The sequence below is a fragment of the Pristiophorus japonicus genome, chromosome 2 (assembly GCF_044704955.1).
Source record: "Pristiophorus japonicus isolate sPriJap1 chromosome 2, sPriJap1.hap1, whole genome shotgun sequence".
Taxonomy (NCBI): domain Eukaryota; kingdom Metazoa; phylum Chordata; class Chondrichthyes; family Pristiophoridae; genus Pristiophorus; species Pristiophorus japonicus.
In genome coordinates, this window is record NC_091978.1 from 154,837,553 (window position 1) to 154,857,634 (window position 20,082).

The window sequence follows — 20,082 nt, forward strand, 5'->3', positions numbered from 1 at the left end:
TTTTCTCGTCTTCTGCATGGGTGGGCAGTATATATTCCCGCAGGCGGGACTTCCCCGATTGAATCTCCCGCCTGGCAGTAGGTTGGCGGTTGCTGAGGAATTTTCTGAAAAACGTCATTTTTGGGCGGTACCTCAGTGGCTGTGGGCGGTAGGTTCACCAAACTCGGGCCCTATATTTCTCAACGGAATGTTACTGCACAAGATAAAAGTTCACTGGGTTGGGGGTAATATATTAGCGTGGATAGAGGATTGGCTAACAAAAAGAAAACGGAGAGTTGGGATAAATGGTTCATTCTCGGGTTAGCAAACAGTAACCAGTGGGGTGCCGCAGGGGTCGGTACTGGGACCCCAACTATTTGCAATCTATATTAATGGCTTGGAGGAAGGGACCGAGTGCAACATAGCCAAGTTTACCGACGATACTAAGATGGGAGGAAAAGCATTGTGTGAGGAGGAGACACAAAATCTGCAAAAGTACATAGACAGGCTAAGTGAGTGGGCAAAAATTTGGCAGATGGAGTATAATCTGTGAGGTCATGCACTTTGGCAGAAAAAATCAAAGAGCAAGTTATTATCTAAATGGAGAAAGATTGCAAAGTGCTGCAGTACAGCGGGACCTGGGGGTACTTGTGCATGAAACACAAAAGGTTAGTATGCAGGTACAGCAAATGATCAGGAAGGCCAATGGAATCTTGGCCTTTATTGCAAAGGGGATGGAGTATAAAAGCAGGCAAGTCTTGCTCCAGTTATACAGGGTATTGGTGAGGCCACACCTGGAATACTGTGTGCAGTTTTGGTTTCCATATTTACAAAAGGATATACTTGCTTTGGAGGCAGTTCAGAGAAGATTCACTTGGTTGATTCCGGAGATGAGGGGGTTGACTTATGATGAAAGGTTGACCAGTTTGGGCCTCTACTCACTGGAATTCAGAAGAATGAGAGGTGATCTTATCGAAATGTATAAGATTATGGGGGGCTTTACAAGGTGGATGCAGAGAGGATGTTTCCTCGATGGGGGAGACTAGAACTAGAGGGCATGATCTTAGAATAAGGGGCCGCCCATTTAAAACTGAGATGAGGAGGAATTTCTTCTGAGGGTTGTGGATCTGTGGAATTTGCTGCCTCAGAGAGCTGTGGAAGCTGGGACATTGAATAAATTTAAGACAGAAATAGACAGTTTCTTAAATGAAAAGGGAATAAGGGGTTATGGAGAATGGGCAGGGAAGTGGAGCTGAGTCCATGATCTGATCATCCATGATCGTATTAAATGGCGGAGCAGGCTCGAGGGGTCTACTCCTGCTCCTATTTCTTATGTATACTCGTTGAGAATTTTGCAATATTTCTTAAAATGTTTGCTGCTGCTTATCCACTGTCATACCGTTTAATCTAATTTCCTAATCTATATTGGCCAACTCGCCCCTCATACCTATGTAATTGGCTTTATTTAAGTTTAAGTCTCATTTCGGACGTCAAATTTCACATTGAGTTTGAGAGTCAAATATTTATCATATGATCACCCATTCCAAGAGGACCCTTTTCTGAAATTGCCAATTAACCCTTTCTCATTACACAATATAAGATCTAATAGCCTGTTCCTTTGTTGGTTCCACAACATATTGTTCTCGGAAATTGTTCCAAATCCATTCCATGAACTCTTCCACCAGAATACTGTTGTCCAGTCTATTTGAAGATTCAAGTCCCCCACGATTATTGTACTACCATTGTTATAAGCTCCTATTATTTATTGATTAATACTCTGTCCAACGGTTTCGCTGGTGTTTGGGGGGCCTATAAACTACTTCCACCAGTATTTTCTGTCCCTTGTTATTTCTTCTCTTCACCCATCTGATTCTACTTCCTGATCTTCCAAGCCAACACTCTTTCTGACTAATGTCCTTATCTCGTACTTTATTATCAGGGCTACCCTCCCTCCTATTCCATTCTGCCTGTCTTTTCGAAACATCAGTAGGTGCTGGCAGCCCTTGGTTACTTTCTCCAAATGACCAATATGAGCCAACCCCCTCTCCTTTCCCTGCCCCCACCCTGACCACCACCCAACAAGCCTGCAATTCTGATGTAATTTTTAGCATCCTCTTTGCTGATTAACCATGGTCAACACACCAGAGATCAAACAAAGGACCGTTATAATCTGTATGCCTTAGTAGTATATCATTTATCCACAGAACTGTTGGAGGACTCTGAGAATATATTTTTGAATGTCATACAGAAACACCTTCTGTTTGATCTCTGATGTGTGCTGAATTCAGTGATCTTGGTTGGGGAGCATTAAGGGTTTTGAAAGTTGACAAACTCTTTCAATGCTAACTGGGTTAAGTGTGACCATTGTGTCAGTGTATCACCATTTGAATGTTCACACATGAAGCATCAACCCTATGGATGGTGAAATTAGCAGCAATGCCTGCAAAACTAAAACAAAATTCAACAATCCTCCTCATTAGCTAATTCCACAAGGTTCTAAGAAATTTAAACTCAATTCCTTCTTCATGATTGATGACCAGAGTGTCTTGCCCTGACTTCCTGTCTGACTACCATGCTTCATATTTCTTCCTGATCTTGTCTCCGTTGTTGCGGAACTAGTGGAAACCAGAGCAGTTTTGGTTATTTGAGAATATACTGCATGGGGAGGGACTATTTTTGGAGTTCTGTTGTTTGAGCACATCAGGGCATTGGTTCATTTACAACATTTCCAATCAGATGGAGGCCTGGTTGAATGAATTGAACAGATAACAAACCTATCTTTAAGGTGCTATAATGTATAAAATGATCAGATTTCTTCTTAATTAAACAGTAGCTGCTTGTTTTAAGCCAAGAGTTATGTCTCCATATTTGGCTATAATTGACTCAGGTTAATAATATAGGGTAATCAACAATTTATTACCATCACAGTTTAAAAAAGAATAAAGATGATAACCCATTCAATCAAATTTCATCAGTGGACTCTTAATAAATTTGCTAAGTTTATTACCCTGTATTTGTGTTGCATCCAAATTTTACAGGAAAACACTGAAGAGTCTGAAGTGTTCCTTTCAGTTTAGGTTTGCGCTGGTAACTTGAAGTAAGAGGCAGTGACATCTGGTGTTTAACAAACAGCTGCATTGGTGGGACTTGTGGATGTTGATGTTGTTTTGTGCCAATTTAGTCTGTGATGCCAAAATTTACAGTGCATAGAATCATAAAATAATACAGCACTGAAGGAGGCCATTCAGCCCATTGAGTCTGTGCCAATCTTCCCGTTAACTTTTTATGGGTGCGTGGCCCCTTCAAAATACCAAGAATGCACCATTTTTCACATTGAAGAGTCGGCTGCATGGGAGGTTTAGAGTTCTGCGTGGCTGCACAGCTTTAAGGGAACATTAATACAAAAGCAAAATACTGTGGACACTGGAATCTGAAATAAAAACAGAAAAAGCTGGAAATCTCAGTGGGTTAGGCAGCATCTGTGGATAGAAACAGAGTTAACGTTTCAGGTCAATGGGTTATCGACCTGAAACGTTCACTTTCTTTCCACAGATGCTGCTCGACCCGCTGAACTTTACACCATTTTCTATTTTTATTTAAGGGAACATTGGTTTGTGTCGGCTCATTCAAAGAGCAATCCATTTAATCCCATTCCCCTGCAATTATTTTGTCCTTGAAGTATTTATCCAATTCCCTTTTTGAAGTCTACTATTTGAATCTGTATCCACCATCCTATCAGGAAGTGCATTCCAAATCCTAATCATTTGTTGCATAAAAAAGTTCTTCCTCACATCGCCTCTGGTTCTTTTGCTTATCACCTTAAATCTGTGCCCTTTCATTATTGACATTTCAAAGTCATCCTCGACTCTGAGGGACTGCCTATGATGATGATTGACATTTCAGCCCTTGGAAACAATTTCTCTTTATTTATTTGATCTAAACTTTCATGATTTTTAATGCCTCTATCAAATCTAGGAGAACAACCCCAGCTTCTCTAGTCTATCCATGTAACTAATCCCTCATCCCTGGAATCATTCTAGTAATTCTCTTCAGTACCCTCGCCAAAGCATTCACATCCTTCTTAAAACGTGGTGTCCAGAATTGGATGCAATTCTCCAGCTGGGGCTGAACTGGTGCTTTTTTAGGTTTAGCATAACTTCCTAGCTTTTTACTCCATTTATATTTATGAAGCCCAGGATCCCATATGCTTTGTTAACCTGTCCTGCCACCTTCAAAGATTTGTGCACAAGCACCCCAGGTCTCTCTGTTCTCGCATTCCCTTAAAAATTGTATCATTTAGTTTGAATGGTGTCTCCTCCTACCAAAATGTATCACCTCACACTTTTCTGTGTTGAATTTCATCTGCCATGTGTCCACCCATTCCACCTGAAGCCTGTCTGTCGTCTCACTGTATATTACTATCTTCCTCACTGTTGACTGCACTTCCAAGTTTTGTGTCATCTGCACATTTCAAAATTGTGCCCTGCACTCCCAATTGTAAGTCATTAATGTATATCAAAAATAGCAGTTGTCCTAGTACTGAACTTTGGGGAATACCACTGTATACCTCCCTCCAGTCCAAAAAGCAGCCGTTCATTCCCACTCTGTTTTTTATCACTTAGCTAATTTTGTATCCATGCTGCGAACAAACTTAATACGTGATACTTCATCAAACACCTTTTTCAAAGTCCAAGTTACACAACATCATTTTAATGAGAGAGGACTAATTAGCAATCTTGTGCGAAGCCCCTCGGGAAAGAGTGACCATAATATAGTAGAATTCTTTATTGGGGAACTGAGATGAATGATCAGCCATGATCTTATTTGAATGGTGGTGCAGGCTCGAAGGGCCGAATGACCTACTTCTGCACCTATTTTTTATGTTTCTATCAACTGCACTGCCCACCCTCTCTGTTACCTCATCAAAAAAACTCAATCAAGTTAGTCAAACACGATTTGCCCTTAACAAATCCGTGCTGGCTCTTTATTACTTCATACTTGTCCAAGTGGCTGTTAATTTTCTGCTAGATTGTTGACTCTGAAAGCTTCCCCACTACCGACGTTAAACTGACTGGCCTGTAATTGCCAGGCTAATCCTTCTCCCCTGCAGAATACCTTTATTTAAAAAAAAATCTGTAATGGAAATTTTATGTAAACTCTGTGGTTGAGCTAATTAGTTATCTTAAATAATTGTTCATTGATATTCCATTACATGGTTGTGGACAGTTTAGTGCCGAACTAAATGACAAAAGCCAGGCTATGTTGGTGTCCAAGGACCCTACTCTTTTTTTTTTCCCCAGGAAACTCACCTTAAAATTTGATCAAGTTGAATTCTCACTTCTGCATTTTCTTGCAAGCTGCATTGGAGCTTATTTTCTTGCAAACTGTTCCAACTATACTTGGGATAAATCATGCTAATTTCTGTTCAGACGCACTAAATAAAGAGAATCCTGTTGGGAAATTATTTGATTTGCTTTCCTCTTCTATCTACATTTCTGTTTACTTAACAAAAAATAAAAATCCCCGCTAACTATTTTTACTGTAGTTTTGTCCAAGGGTCTGATTTCAATCAACTCTCAGATGTTTGGCATTGGTGTATCCCGCTGAAACTGAAAGAAATTCGTCGGCTTAAAATAGTTCACTGCTAATTTAAATCGTACTTCAGATTTTCGTGTCCTTCTTTGGCGAAGTTTGATTTACCTTAGCTGCACTGAATTTCTGCAAGTCTATTTTTTCCTAATGTCAAAATAAATGGGTATTGACATACTGCATACTTTGGGATAAACCATACTAATTTCAATAAAAATCCCGCTAACTATTATCAGTATATATTATAAGCTGGAAATATATATATGTAAATACGAGAAAGCTCTGAGTGCTTTTTCCAGGTCAGCGTTGACCAATACATTAGCCACTAGCCACAAAGTGGCTAATTTGAAACTCAGATGTGGCTAATAGCATTTCAAATTAGTAAATAAAAAATGAATTGTTGGGCATGTGATCGATCTCTATACTTAGATTCACACGGCATATGCATGTGTGCTTCAATCTATTTGTGCATTTGTTGGCAAAATGGTAAGAAGAAAAGCAAGATTGTGTAAATAATTTTTGATTGTAATGTCTGCTTTAATTCCTTGGTTACTGAATGATGGTAGATGTTTAAGTAAATATGTAGACGTAAAGTCCATTTACCTCTATTGTGTGAGTATGTAAAACGGTGTCATTGCAGCCACATCTGTGGCGAGTCAGTAACTCCTATTTACAACCTGGTTTAGGTGTCAATGAAGGCGAGAGATTTAGGAGTGGTCATTGAAGTGGTATAGAGGGCTGACTCTTTGACCCCCTTCAAGAATATGCTGGATACATTTTTATAAAACTAAGATCACTACAGAAGGAAGGTCTGATTTCAGGTAATAACACAAGGATTTGGGGCCTTTTGGGGTTTGCTAATCACTTCTGAGAGGTTGGTAAAGAATTATTGATAGGTTTCCTGAGTTGGCTATGGGTTTTTAAGTGTTTTCTTGCCTCATCCAGGAAATGGGGTATGGAGGAAAGAAAGGGTTAGGACAATGAAATAAGTCCAATAAGAAGTGGGGCAAGCACATTGGGCCTAATTTTATTGTCCAGAGTACATAACATAACATACATTTGTAGGGTAAATTGGATGTGAGACCTGAACTGATTCCGAAGCAAAGGGGACGAGATTCCTTCCTGCAGGGAGTCTTGCTGCTCTTCAGTTTGATGTTCAGTCAGGCCTCAATGCTGGTTTCATACTATATTTGCACAGCGTCGGTGGTAAGCAAACCTGCTTCACACTGATGCTAGAGTTGTGTAAATGCATCCATTGTAATAGAATACTGGCTTCACTTGCCTTTGAGAATTCCTCTGTCTTTAAATTTTACAAATTGAAATATGCCCTATTAAATAGTAATCCTTTTCTTCAAAAAGGACAACTGCCTTAGTCAATGACAAATTATTTTATCAATATTCCTCGCAGCAGTGTCGCCTCGCGTGCAGTTGCCCAGAGATTTTTTGCGGGCTTGTCAACGGAGATTTCTACTAATCCTGCGTCTGATGCAGTGCAGCTCCCTCTACAGGGGATCTATGGCATCTGTGAGTAGATCCAGCAGAGGTAGGCTCTTTAACCGCGTAGGTTGAAGAATCCTGAGCCATGCTGACTGTAAACCAGGAAGTAAAGAACAAGAAATATAAATTGCATTTAAATCATTGTACAGGAAGCAAAATAAAAATTGGGACATACAGATGGAATTAAGGGAGAGATAAGAGAAAAACAAACTTTAAAAAAAAATCTTCCACCTTAATTTTCTTACGGAATGATATATAATGGTATCTTGCCAAGAGACTCCGTTTGAACTACATGGAAAGGCGTGAAGTTTCTGTACTTGCGTGATGTATATAACTCTAAATTCACCAGATTAAGTTAGGTCTTGTCCATTTCAGTGTAAGTATCCTTTAATGGCGTGATAAGTCTTAATTAGTGCCGAACAACCTCTCTGGCACTGAAAAATGTGTTGTCTCATTCCTTCAGATTTTAATTATTGTTGGAGATTTTTTTTAAAGTAACTAAATGTTATTAGTTCTTTCTGTTTCCTCTCGCTCTCTCGCTCTCGCTCTCTCAATCCAATCTTTTTTTCTCCCTCATTTTGCTTTCTGTACCTGATTTGACTGGAATTAAATATTCTCACTGACACTTTCAGACTCTGTGCTGCTCATTAATGATTCTTCAGTCTGATTGGTTAAGGAGATACATAGTTGCTTGACCTGTTCACACAAGCCCCAGATGCTCTGTAAAGGGTGCTTCATTTTTTGAATAGTTTGCTGACAGGAACTTCCAGTACAAAACGTCAATGGACAAGTTCATTCATCACTGACTGTAAAATCTGGCCCTTAGATTTTTTTTCCCACAGTACAAGACATGAAGTATTATTTGATAAATTATGCATTGCACAGGTACAACGCAGCTTATCGTCCGACTCACTGTGAGCAATGTCATAGGAGATCTACTAATCCTTGATCATTATAGTGGAGTAAATTAGAACAGCACATCCTAATTGGGTTTGCATGTGCTGAGGTCTTGAACCTGTTGTAGGGTGTCATGGGTGTTTTCCCAATCTGAGAGAGAGATCCCAATCAGCCAGCCCCGCTTGAGAGGCATTGTTGGAGGCCCAGAAGCAGGTTTTCCTTCCCTCTTGCTAAGTGCATGGTGCAAGGAACTGAGCAAGATGCAGGGAGACCTTTCCTAACCCAGTGGGATTAATGCAATGAATTGTCAACTGGAATAAATATTAATGTAGTCAAAATTTACTTAATTAACAGAATAATTGAATATCCGCAATGTGCCTTAACAGGCAAGTTTATTTAATCTGTTTGGTCTTTGCTGAAATTGCTTCCAATGGATAGAAACATAGAAACATAGAAAATAGGTGCAGGAGTAGGCCATTCGGCCCTTCGTGCCTGCACTGCCATTCAATGAGTTCATGGCTGAACATGCAACTTCAGTACCCCATTCCTGCTTTCTCGCCATACCTCTTGATCCCCCTAGTTGTAAGGACTACATCTAACTCCTTTTTGAATATATTTAGTGAATTGGTCTCAACAACTTTCTGTGGTCGAGAATTCCACAGGTTCACCACTCTCTGGGTGAAGAAGTTTCTCCTCATCTCGGTCCTTAGACTGTGACCCTTGGTTCTGGACTTCCCCAACATTGGGAACATTCTTCCTGAATCTAACCTGTCTAAACCCGTCAGAATTTTAAACGTTTCTCTGTGATCTCCCCTCATTCTTCTGAACTCCAGTGAATACAAGCCCAGTTGATCCAGTATTTCTTGATATGTCAGTCCCGCCATCCCGGGATTCAGTCTGGTGAACCTTCGCTGCACCCCCTCAATAGCAAGAATGTCCTTCCTCAAGTTAGGAGACCAAAACTGTACACAATAATCCAGGTGTGGTCTCACCAAGGCCCTGTACAACTTTAGTAACACCTCCCTGCCCCTGTACTCAAATCCCCTCGATATGAAGGCCAACATGCCATTTGCTTTCTTAACCGCCTGCTGTACCTGCATACCAACCTTCAGTGACTGATGTACCATGACACCCAGGTCTCGTTGCACCTCCCCTTTTCCTAATCTGTCACCATTCAGATAATAGTCTGTCTCTCTGTTTTTACCACAAAAGTGGATAACCTCACATTTATCCACATTATACTTCATCTGCCATGCATTTGCCCACTCACCTAACCTATCCAAGTCACTCTGCAGCCTCATAGCATCCTCCTCGCAGCTCACACTGCCACCCAACTTAGTGTCATCCGCAAATTTGGAGATACTACATTTAATCCCCCTCGTCTAAATCATTAATGTACAGTGTAAACAGCTGGGGCCCCAGCACAGAACCTTGCGGTACCCCACTAGTCACTGCCTGCCATTCTGAAAAGTACCCATTTACTCCTACTCTTTGCTTCCTGTCTGCCAACCAGTTCTCAATCCACGTCAGCACACTACCCCCAATCCCATGTGCTTTAACTTTGCACATTGTTGTGTCTTACGATGTTTTTATTAGTCTAATATATTTACTGGCTAAGTGTAAGAAGATCCTTATATTCCTACTTGCAAACAAATGTAAACCAGTTTTTTTCATCGGATATATTAATGAAGCTTTTGTCCAGCAAGCTCATCTGTTCACCATATTAAATGACATTCTGGGCAAACCTGAATGGAGATGCTCTTTCTACTTACAGTAGCCTTTCAGTGAGGTAGCCTGGGCTAGGAAGCTATCACCAGCTATGTATGTCTGGGCCCCTTTCAGGCATGTAAATCAGCTAGAAACTTTTTGAAACATTGAGTTGCTGCCAAAATATACAGATTGAGTTGAGTCTACAGCAGAATCACTCTGCCATAGTATCCCCAGACTTTGAAAGAAAAACAGTAAATAGTAATTTTAGGTAGGACATCACGTTGATTATTGCAAATAGAAAAAGTGGCCCTTGTGTACATACAATGGGCTCAAATTTCGGCTTGAGTTGCTCCTATTTTTTTTGAGCAACTAGTTTAGAATGGAGCATCTTAGAAATTGCAATTCTCAGCATTTAGTTTGTTCCAGTTCTAGTGAGTTACAATAGTTTCATTTTAGAACAGACTTTATTTTTCAAAAGGGGGCATGTCCAGCCACTTACACCTGTTTTGCAAGTTTAGGCAGTGAAAACTTACTCCAACTAACTTAGAATGGAGTAAGTGTAGATTTTTGTATGCTCAGAAAAACCTTGCCTACACTTTATAAATTAGGCGTAGGGAACGAGAGGTGATGGGGGGGTGGAAGGGAAGTTTACAAGCATTAAACACTTCACTTTTACAAATAAAGAGCCATCATCAATAATAAATGATAGATAAATCAATTAAAAAAAAAAAAAAAGTTTTTAAAGTCAATCAATAAATAAAAAATTAAGTTTCTACTCGCCTACTGCAGCACCGGGCTGGGACGGGCCCCCCCCCCCCCCCCCAGGAGATGTCGGTCAGGCAGGCTCTGCCGTCGCCCAGGACTTCGGGCGGGTACCGCCACCGACGCCATTTTGGGCAGGGCCCACACCCAGTAGATGATTGCTGCCCAGGACTGTGTGAATTCTCATCACTGCATTCTGTGTGGCTGGAATCTAAGGCTAGTGGCTCCACAAGTTCCTTAGTCAGACACTCATTGTCCTCTTTCACAATTTCACGGGAGGCTTCTACAACTGTGCTCATGTTCCCTTCTGAGGAACTCTGACATGAATTATGGGAATTTTTGAGACCATTGTGGGTGATGTCTGAAGACTGAAATCCAGAATCAGGAAATTCTTGCAATGAACACTCCAAGTGAGTATCTTATCTGGAAGAGGGAGGTTAGATGGCTATTTGAGAGAGGATTGTGTTGTGCATTCAGAAGGATGTTGTGGGAGAGTGCAGTACCACATTTGGTCTCTGGGTCAGGGACATCTGCCACTTCTGGAGGCTCTGAATCTGGTTCCATAAAAACTTTACAGTTTTATCCTGCACCCAGAAGATGCCGGGCCACCGCCGAGGATTTTGAGTGGGGCCTGCCCCAGCGAGATGCCAGGCGGGCGGGCTCCGTCGCCACCAAGGTAAGAGCTGTCAGGAGACTCGGCCCGGGATAGGGTCGGCGCCAGGAGACAGGACGCGCTGGGAGGGCCAGGAACTACTGCGCACGAGTGCAGCCGCCGGCACTGTTTTTGGCACAGGGCTGTAGCTCTGTCCCCAGCAGCTCCTGCTGCGCCGCACTGAGCTGGAAATGGGCTTACAGATATTGGAGAATCGCGAGGTAAGTATTTGGTGCTTTTTCAGTTCTCCAAATTAGGCGGGCCTCTCCGATGTGCGCCGTTCTAGCGGGGGTCCGAAACTTGAGCCCATAGTAATGAAACACTGACAGACAATTGCAACTAAAATATTAGTTATTGTATATAATCTGTAATTTAGTGGAGAATATCGTTTACTGAATTTTGCTTAAGCTAAATTTTGAACTTGGTTTTCTGTCCCGTTGAATGCTTCTTCTTTATATTTAAATTTCAAGATCATGCAGATTTAGTAAGGCCCTCAAGATTACACCTACAATGTAAGACGGGCCCTTACCATGTATGCTATTCAATTTGGGTGGTGTCATCCATAATGCATCCCAGCCTTTTACCTAGGTTTACAATAAAAAATAATTTTGTGCTGTATACTGGAGGATTCAGAAGATCAATGCTATTTTGCCAACAAATGGTCATATTAGGTGTTTGATGTCACTTGACACAAAACTGCAAATGCTGGAAATCTGAAATAAAAACATAAAATACTAGATAGACTCAGCAGATCTTTCATGATCTGAAATGAGAAAGATCGTTTAACATTTCAGATTTTGGGCTAGAGTTTCGACGACTTTGCGACTGGGTTTTCGTGCAATTTGACCTTCCGCGGCGAAAACCCGGTCGGCGGGATCTTCGGTGACCTTTTTGTGGTGGCGCTTCCACGTACCACCGGGGAGAGGAGCGCCAACATGCAACACCCGAAATTTGCGATCGATTTTTGGCTCTTTAGGGACCCGTATTCTGCGCCCAGGGTAAAATCTGTGGTGCAGTCCTGCTAGCAGCGGTAAGTATGAAGACCTGCAAGAAACATAGAAGTTTACAGCGCAGAAGGAGGCCATTCCAACCCATCGTGTCCGCGCCGGCCGACAAAGAGCCACACGGCCCTTGGTCAGCAGCCCTAAAGGTTACATAAAAACTCATGAACAATGACAGAAAGGCAAAGAGCACCCAGCCCAACCACAACTCTGACACCCCTTATACTAAAACATTCTACACTCCACCTCAACCGGAGCCATGTGATGATCTGGCAGAAGCAAAAACCAGATTAAAAACCCAGGGCAATTTAGGGAGAAAAAATCTGGGAAAATTCCTCTCTGACCCAGCCAGGCGATCAAAACTAGTCCAGGAGACCACCCTGGCTGTATTCTATTCCCTGCAGTACTTACCATTATATCTGCTCCGTCCAACAAAAGGTCATCCAGTCTAATCCCAAATATCAGCTCTAGGTCTGTAACCTTGCAGGTTACTGCACTAAGTGTCCATCCAACCATCTCTTAAAAGTGGTGCTAAAGTCCATAAATACTACATCGTACGCACTACCGTCATCGATCCTCTTGGTTACCTCCTCAAAAAGTTCAATCAGGTTAGTCAGACATGATCTTCCCTTAACAAATCCATGCTGACTGTCCCTAATTAATTCTTGCCTTTCCAAATGCAGATTTATCCTGTCTTTCAGGATTTTTTCCAATAATTTTGCCACCACTGAGGTTCAAATCAAGTTAAAATTTTTATTTTTTAATTTTTTTTCAGCAATTTAGTAGCTCATCATCATAGGCAGTCCCTCGGAATCAAGAAGACTTGCTTCCACTTTTACCATGAGTTCTTAGGTGGCTGTACAGTCCAATACGAGAACCACAGGTGGGACAAACAATCGTCGAGGAAAGGAGTGGGTGGGGCTGGTTTGCCACACACTCTTTCCGCTGCCTGCGCTTGATTTCTGCATGCTTCCGACGACGAGGTACTGTGCCCTCCCGGATGCACTTCCTCCATTTAGGGCAGTCTTTGACCAGGGATTCCCAGGTGTCTGGGGATGTTGCTTTGAGGGTGTCCTTGTAACATTTCCGCTGCCCTCCTTTGGCTCATTTGCTGTGAAGGAGTTCCGAGTAGAGTGCTTGCTTTGGGAGCCTCGTGTCTGGTATGCAAACTATGTGGCCTGCCCAGTGCAGCTGATCAAGTGTGGTCAGTGCTTCAACGCTGGGGATGTTGGCCTGGACAAGGACGCTAACGTTGGTGTGTCGGTCCTCCCAGGGGATTTGTAGGATCTTGCGGAGACATCGTTGGTGGTATTTCTCCAGCGACTTGAGGTGTCTATTGTACACGGTCCATGTTTCTGAGCCATACAGGAGGGCGGCGGGTATTACTGCAGCTCTGTAGACCATGAGCTTGGTGGCAGTTTTGAGGGCCTGGTCTTCAAACACTTTTTCTCAGGCGGCCGAAGGCTGCACTGGCGCACTGGAGGCGGTGTTGGATCTCGTCGTCGATGGGAGGCTCCTGAGATAAGGGAAATGGTCCACGTTGTCCAGGGCCGCGCCGTGAATCTTGATGACTGGGGGGCAATGTTGTGCGGCAATGACAGGCTGGTGGAGGACCTTTGTCTTACTGATGTTTAGCGCAAGGCTCATGCTTTCGTACGCCTCAGTAAATACGTCGACTATGTCCTGGAGTTCAGCCTCCGTATGTGCTCAGGCGCAGGCGGCGTCCGCGTACTGTAGCTCAACGACAGAGGTTGGGGTGGTCTTGGACCTGGCCTGGAGACGGCGAAGGTTGAACAGGTTCCCACTGGTTCTGTAGTTTAGTTCCACTCCAGCGGGGAGCTTGTCGACTGAGATGGAGCATGATAGCGAGGAAGATTGAGAAGAGGGTTGGGGGTTAGGTAACGGTTTTGTGAATGTTTTTTTTTGTTATTTTCCGCCCCCCCCCCTTCCAATATGCCTCTTGCAGCGTTATCGGCCCTGGACTAAAGTTGCCAAAATTCGTGGTTTGCGCCGTGAATCCTCGTGCAATACCGATTTTTACTGCTGAACAAATTAAAGGCCAAAAAGCGGGCCTAAAAACGTAGCGAAGCGAAAATGGTAATTTTGGCGTAAAACACTCGTTTTCGCTGAAAACTGAAATTCTAGCCAAAGACTCTTGTCAGAAAAGTTAACCCACTTTCTCAAATGCTGATAATCATTGATGTTTCATGGGGCTAGACTTTCCACTTCACATCGCCCAAAATGGCCGCCTATCACCCATTTTGAGCAAAATATGGAAATTCAGGCTGGAACATCGCCAGAAAATTAAGCCCCCAAGTTTCGGCTCACATCGCCGATCTGATCGCTGAGGTGATCGCCCACACATCGTCGAGTGGAACTTTCTAACGTTGCCAGCACATCACCGGGCTGATCGCTCGCCAAGAACATCGCTGCATAATAGTTGCTTTTCCCGGGCCTTCCTCATGGAACTGGGCACTACGGATGCCATTTTAAATTTCAAAGGAAGGGAGGAGGCAGCAAAAAAACTCGAGCTTATATATTGAGTTATTTCAAGGTCTTTTACAGATAAATACACTCACATTTATACTTATATTTAATTGTACTAATAGCTTAGTAGATTAGGCATTTTTATACTTAAAAAGTACATTTATAGCAACTGAAAATAATTATTGATAGTGATGGGGCCTATGCTTTCTCTGCCATTACTCGTAACTGCTCACATGCTGGTTTCAGAAAGGATCAATCGAAGAGGTGGCAGAGTAATGCGGAGACGGAGGAGGCGAGCGTATAGCCAACGAAGGTACAAAGAAAAGCAATCCTACCTCAACTTGTCTGAAAATGCATGTCTTGGGAAACTGTGCTTCCGGAAGGAGGTCATCGATGAGATTTGCCAGCTCATCAAGGGGGATCTGCAGCCTCCCAGCACCATCAGAACTGCACTGCCCGTTGAGGTAAAGGTTACTGCGGCACTATCCTTCGACGCATTGGGCTCCTTTCAGGCTTCATCTGTGGTTTATCTCAGCAAGCCACACAACGCTGCATTCAGCAGGTGACTGAGGCCCTTTACGCTCGCAGGATGGACTTTATAAACTTCCTTCTGACCAGGGAGACACAGACCGCGAGAGCTCTGGGTTTCTCGAATAGCAAACTTCCCCAAGGTGCAGGGAGCAATCGACTGCTCACACATCGCCCTGAAAGCCCCTTTACAGGACGCGAAGGTGTTTCGTAACAGAAAGGGATTACGCTCCCTGAATGTGCAGCTTGTTGTCGTCCACAACCAAATAATTATGACAGTAAATGCTACATTTCCTGGCTGCATCCATGATGCGCACATCCTGGTTGAGAGTGCTATCCATGACTTGTTTGTCAATCAGCCAGAAGGTCATGGTTGGATGCTGAGGGATAGAGGATATGGCCTTGCCAGTTGGCTGATGACCCCACTGCGTAATCCCATCACTGAAGCCGAGAAACGTTACAACAAAAGCCACATAGATACATGTAACATCGTCTTTACCATCGTCCAGGCATCTGAAGTGCTTTAGGGGTCCTAAAGCACTTCAGATGCCTGGATCACTCTGGTGGCAGCCTAAAGTACCACCCTGACCAAGGCGCTGAGTTTATTGTGGTGTGTTGCATGTTGCATAACCTAGCTATAAAGAGAGGACAACAAATGCCAGATGGGGCTGCAGGTCCACCTCCAGAAGGAGGGGAGACAGAAGAGCCAGACAGCAAGGAGCAAGAGGAGAGGGAGGCTGGTGAGGACCTTGGGGAGGACAATCAGCCTGGCAATTTAGCCATGGTCCCATTTCCTTTCCTCCTTTTCCCCCCCCGCCCCCCACAAGGAGACCAGTAAATGTAGCTGCAGCACATTTAATTTGCAATTCGTTTACGCCTGCATTGTTAACTGGGATTTTGATATATGTAATTGCCCAGATTTTGCCGTCAGCAACGACCATTCATTTTGCTTACGTGTGGACTTTTACACTTCGATTTGTGGTCATCAGACAGTCAAAGCAGCGCGGCACCATGTACAGGGGATCTAGGACCTGTATGAGCAGGTAAAGCAACCATGTGTCAATAAGATTGATGAATCCTTACTGAGATGCACTGAGTTGAAACCAGGAAGTGTAAATTAGAATATTCAGTGTAAAGTCATGTACAGAAAGAGAACTAGAGAGGGAAATAAAGATAAGATTAAGAGAGAGAGATAAAAGACAGACAGACAAAGTAAAAAAACAAAGGGCCCAAAATTCATCATATAACTGCCCAGAAATACAAGTTTCGTCAAACAAAATCAATTACTGCTACAAAAACACACATTTGGTCACTATGACCAATTTACTGCCCGCCCTAAATACTGTCCTAAAAAGTAAGGTCTTACCTGATCTTAACCGATCTTATGCTGAAGGTAGTAGTGTGCCATGGCAGCTTTGTCTGCCTACTATATGGAACCCTCATGACTGTTACCTTTCATTTTCTAAAAGTTAGACACTGTACAAGAGTGGTTAAATTCAATAATGAGATTTATACAAAATTTTAGAACATTAAAACTTGGAAAACTTTGAAAAATGTAAAACTTTTAAAGTATTTTGAACAATTTACAATCAACATTAATATTTTTAATCAAACAACATATAAAACAACAACAAGCACAACATCAATAATATTAACAAAACAACCCTGATCACTCCCACCGCCTCTCTTCCCTCCCCTTGTCCTCACCGCCCCTCTATTCTTCCCATTTCCCCAATCCCTAGGCCTGGCCCTCCCCATGTTGGCACCAAGACGTTGTGCATCAATGGACTAGGTGGCTCGCTCCACCGCGGCAATCAGCTTCGACATGTTCTCGTCATGTCGAGCTGACAGTGCCACAATGTTCCCAGCTATTGGAGCCGTGGCTTGGAGGAGCTCTCGACCTATGTTGCTGCTCATCCTAGACAGTCTGACCATGTCCTGGTGTGCGCCTGCCTGTCTTGCAGCATATTCCCTCTTTGCTGCAGCAACCTCCGTGGATGCGATCTAGCGGCTTGAGAGGTGCATTGCTGGACATTGTTTGGTCCCGATAGTTCGGCAGAGTCGGGGCACCCCGGAAATACTGATGCCAATGAGGAAGTGCCCACAGGTGCAGACCCAGAGGTTATTTGAATGGCCTGTTGCTCCTCCTCCTCCCTCCCCCCCCCTCACCCCCACCCCACCTCAACTGGCTCAACCAGTTCCCCTTCACTGCTCTCTTCTTCCTCTTCTTGTTGTTCATTCACCCAGATCTCCATGAAGGAGGAGGCGGTTGGCGGTTGGCGGAAGCTCGATGGATGCAGGAGGTCGAGTTAGTGGGGTTTTGGATGTCGGAGGTCGAAGCGGTGGCTATCTCGGTATCATCCGAATCAGCATCTTCAAGTACAAAACAACATTTCAGTGGTTAGCAGCAGGGGGAGGGGTCAGGGTGACATGAGTCCCATCACCTAGCGCAATCTTATTTCAAGGACCACCACGACTGCTGCATTATTACATTATACATGGCTCACAGACAATACATTAAAATGCATGACATTACATTACATTACATTACATAACCCCAACATCACAGTACATTATATTATTTTGAGATGACATTACATGACAGCAGCTTACCGTGCTGTGGCAAGGGATCAGCATCATTGGGTAGTTGCACTGTTGTGCCCACCCACCAAGTCTAAGGCATGCTGCTCAAAATCACTTGTGTCTAGCACCTTTGGTGGGCCTCCTCCTGTGCGGCGCTGCTCGGAGGTGTTGGTTGACACTTTAATTTCTGCAGAAGAAATTAGCAATCTTTAAACGATTTGTACATGCGATACAGACACAAAGAAATAGCCATCAAAACACTAGTCCTTAGTTTTATGTCCCATTAATCCCATTTAGAATTACATTGTAAGTAGTAAGGGAGTGCATCAATAAAATTATTACCCACTCTGGCTGCGGCTACAATATCATTCCACCTTTTATGACATCGGTCTCTATCCCTCACGCTTGTCTCCACTGCAGACATGACCTCCCCACTTTCCTTCCAAATGTGCTGGTACGGGACCGGGGCTGGCTTCCCACGACCATCCCTGGTAAGGTCCCGATAGCTTGTCTCCACCGCAGAGGCAAGTGCGCCCAACTCCTCGTCCGTAAACCGCGGTGCCCTTAGCCTCTGCCCATCTTTGACACTTCTCAGGGTCGTCTTCTCACTCGATTTTCTTTAAGATCGTGAATAAATCTTTCTTCAAAAATTTTTTTACAGACTTTTCCTGCTTTGTCTGTTCTTCGGTACTTTGTTTCCTCTCTCTTTAATCTTCTCACTGTCTCCTGTGTTTTTCGAAGTCGCTGTCCCTCCCAAGCTGTTCCGCGCATGCGCAGCCAACCCAAATCGCGACAAAAACATCGTGGACGTCAAAACAATAAATAAATAAACACTTGCACATTTAAAAAAACAATCGCATATCTGGTCATCTCCTACCCTCTTTCCTCATCTTTCTCCCCCCCCCCCCCCCTGCCCAAGTTCCCTCAAACTCACCCCCACTGGGCCCAATGACACACTGTGGGTCCCTTTGCCCAGCCGGCCCAGCCCAACGACGCACTGCAGGTCCCTTTGGTCATTCGGCCCGGCCCAGTGATGACCACGTGCAGCATCAGCCAGACTAGCAAACGATGTCAGTAGAAAAAAAAAATTAATCACGCATGCGCAGACCTCAGCCTCCAAACTTTGACAAGTCTACTGGCCTTCAACGCCCACTAAACCCTGCTCCCGCTGCCGCCCGCTACATCACCATGAAATTTGCACTGGAGGATCTCAGCGGCAGCGGGCTGTAAAAAAATGAAAGACCACCCGAATATCGCCAAGAAACGAGCAGCAGCAGGAGATCATCAGTTTTGGGTGCAAAGTTTTAATTTTTTTAAATCTCCAACAATAATCTGAAGGAATGGGACTCCATAGTGAAAAAAGTTCATTTTCAGTGCCAGAGAGGCTGTTTGGCAGTAATTAAGACTTATCGCACCATTAAAAATTAAGTTACACTTGAATGGACAAGCCTCAATTTTTTCTGGCGTGTTTAGTGGTTATCTAGTGGATATGTACAGCAACCTTATGCCAATCATGTGTTTGAATGCCGAGCCCCTTGGCGAGATACCGATGTAGTGAAGCTTGTGGAGGAGCAGGGCAAATCGGACAGCGACTTCCTGATTTCAGTGTTTAACCATGCATGTGCAGTTGGCAGAAGTTGCTGTGTCTGATTTGCTTCTTAATAACGGTGAGCAATGATAGCCTCAGTTATTCTCACCGCGAGATCCGGTCCAATAGCAAGAAGAAAAAAAATATTTTTTTTAGTTTTAATTGCTTTCCTTAAATCAGAAATTGTTTCTGATGTAGTGAATGACAAATATGACCCTTTGATGTTGGTGACTTATCCACTGAGTAAGGCAACAGTTATTTTCACAGCTGGTTTTCTGTAGATTTTGATTAGATGTGATCTTAGTCATTTCAATAAACTTTTGCCCTTTTGAAGTATGTATATTGTCTTGAATTGCTGCCATAATTTAGGCCTGAAGGTCTTCATCTACCAATAAATTGCTTTGAATATGGCCAAGACCAGAGCCTGTGTCCTGAGTAAAGTTTCCTTTTGAGCTGTAGCAAACTAGATAACTGCTGCATGCAGGCCAGTGTTTTCTGTTAAATAGTTTTTCCAGACCCTCCAGCTCGCCAAGTGCTGGTTAAAGAGAAGATTTATTGCTGATAATACACAAGCCTCAATAATTGATTCTTCAGGCGTCAGCCCACATATCCAAGCTCCAACCTATTTTTTTACACCTCTAGGGCCTCATTCGAATTAATTACAGAAATGTGGTGTTTAAAAGTTTTGACTATCTTTTATTCTGTCTACCACCTCCGCTTTTACAATTGAAAGCGACACAGTTGCAAGATTAAAATTTCCCCTGTAGCCCAGTGGTGCCCTCTGATGGACTTGACTTTTCCGTTGGCAC

The 20,082-nt window shown here is 43.4% G+C and overlaps 1 protein-coding gene and 1 long non-coding RNA gene across 2 annotated transcripts in view; one reads left to right on the plus strand and one right to left on the minus strand.

Moving 5' to 3' along the window:
- The window catches only part of scfd2 (sec1 family domain containing 2), a 544,849-nt gene that overhangs the window by 62,218 nt on the left and 462,549 nt on the right, over positions 1-20,082 (plus strand). The window lies entirely within an intron of this gene.
- On the minus strand, positions 17,284-18,749 carry LOC139241577 (uncharacterized). Its single transcript, XR_011588937.1, has 3 exons — positions 18,620-18,749; positions 17,716-17,872; positions 17,284-17,475 (listed from the first exon to the last, which is right to left on the minus strand). It is a non-coding gene; the product is annotated as an uncharacterized lncRNA (long non-coding RNA).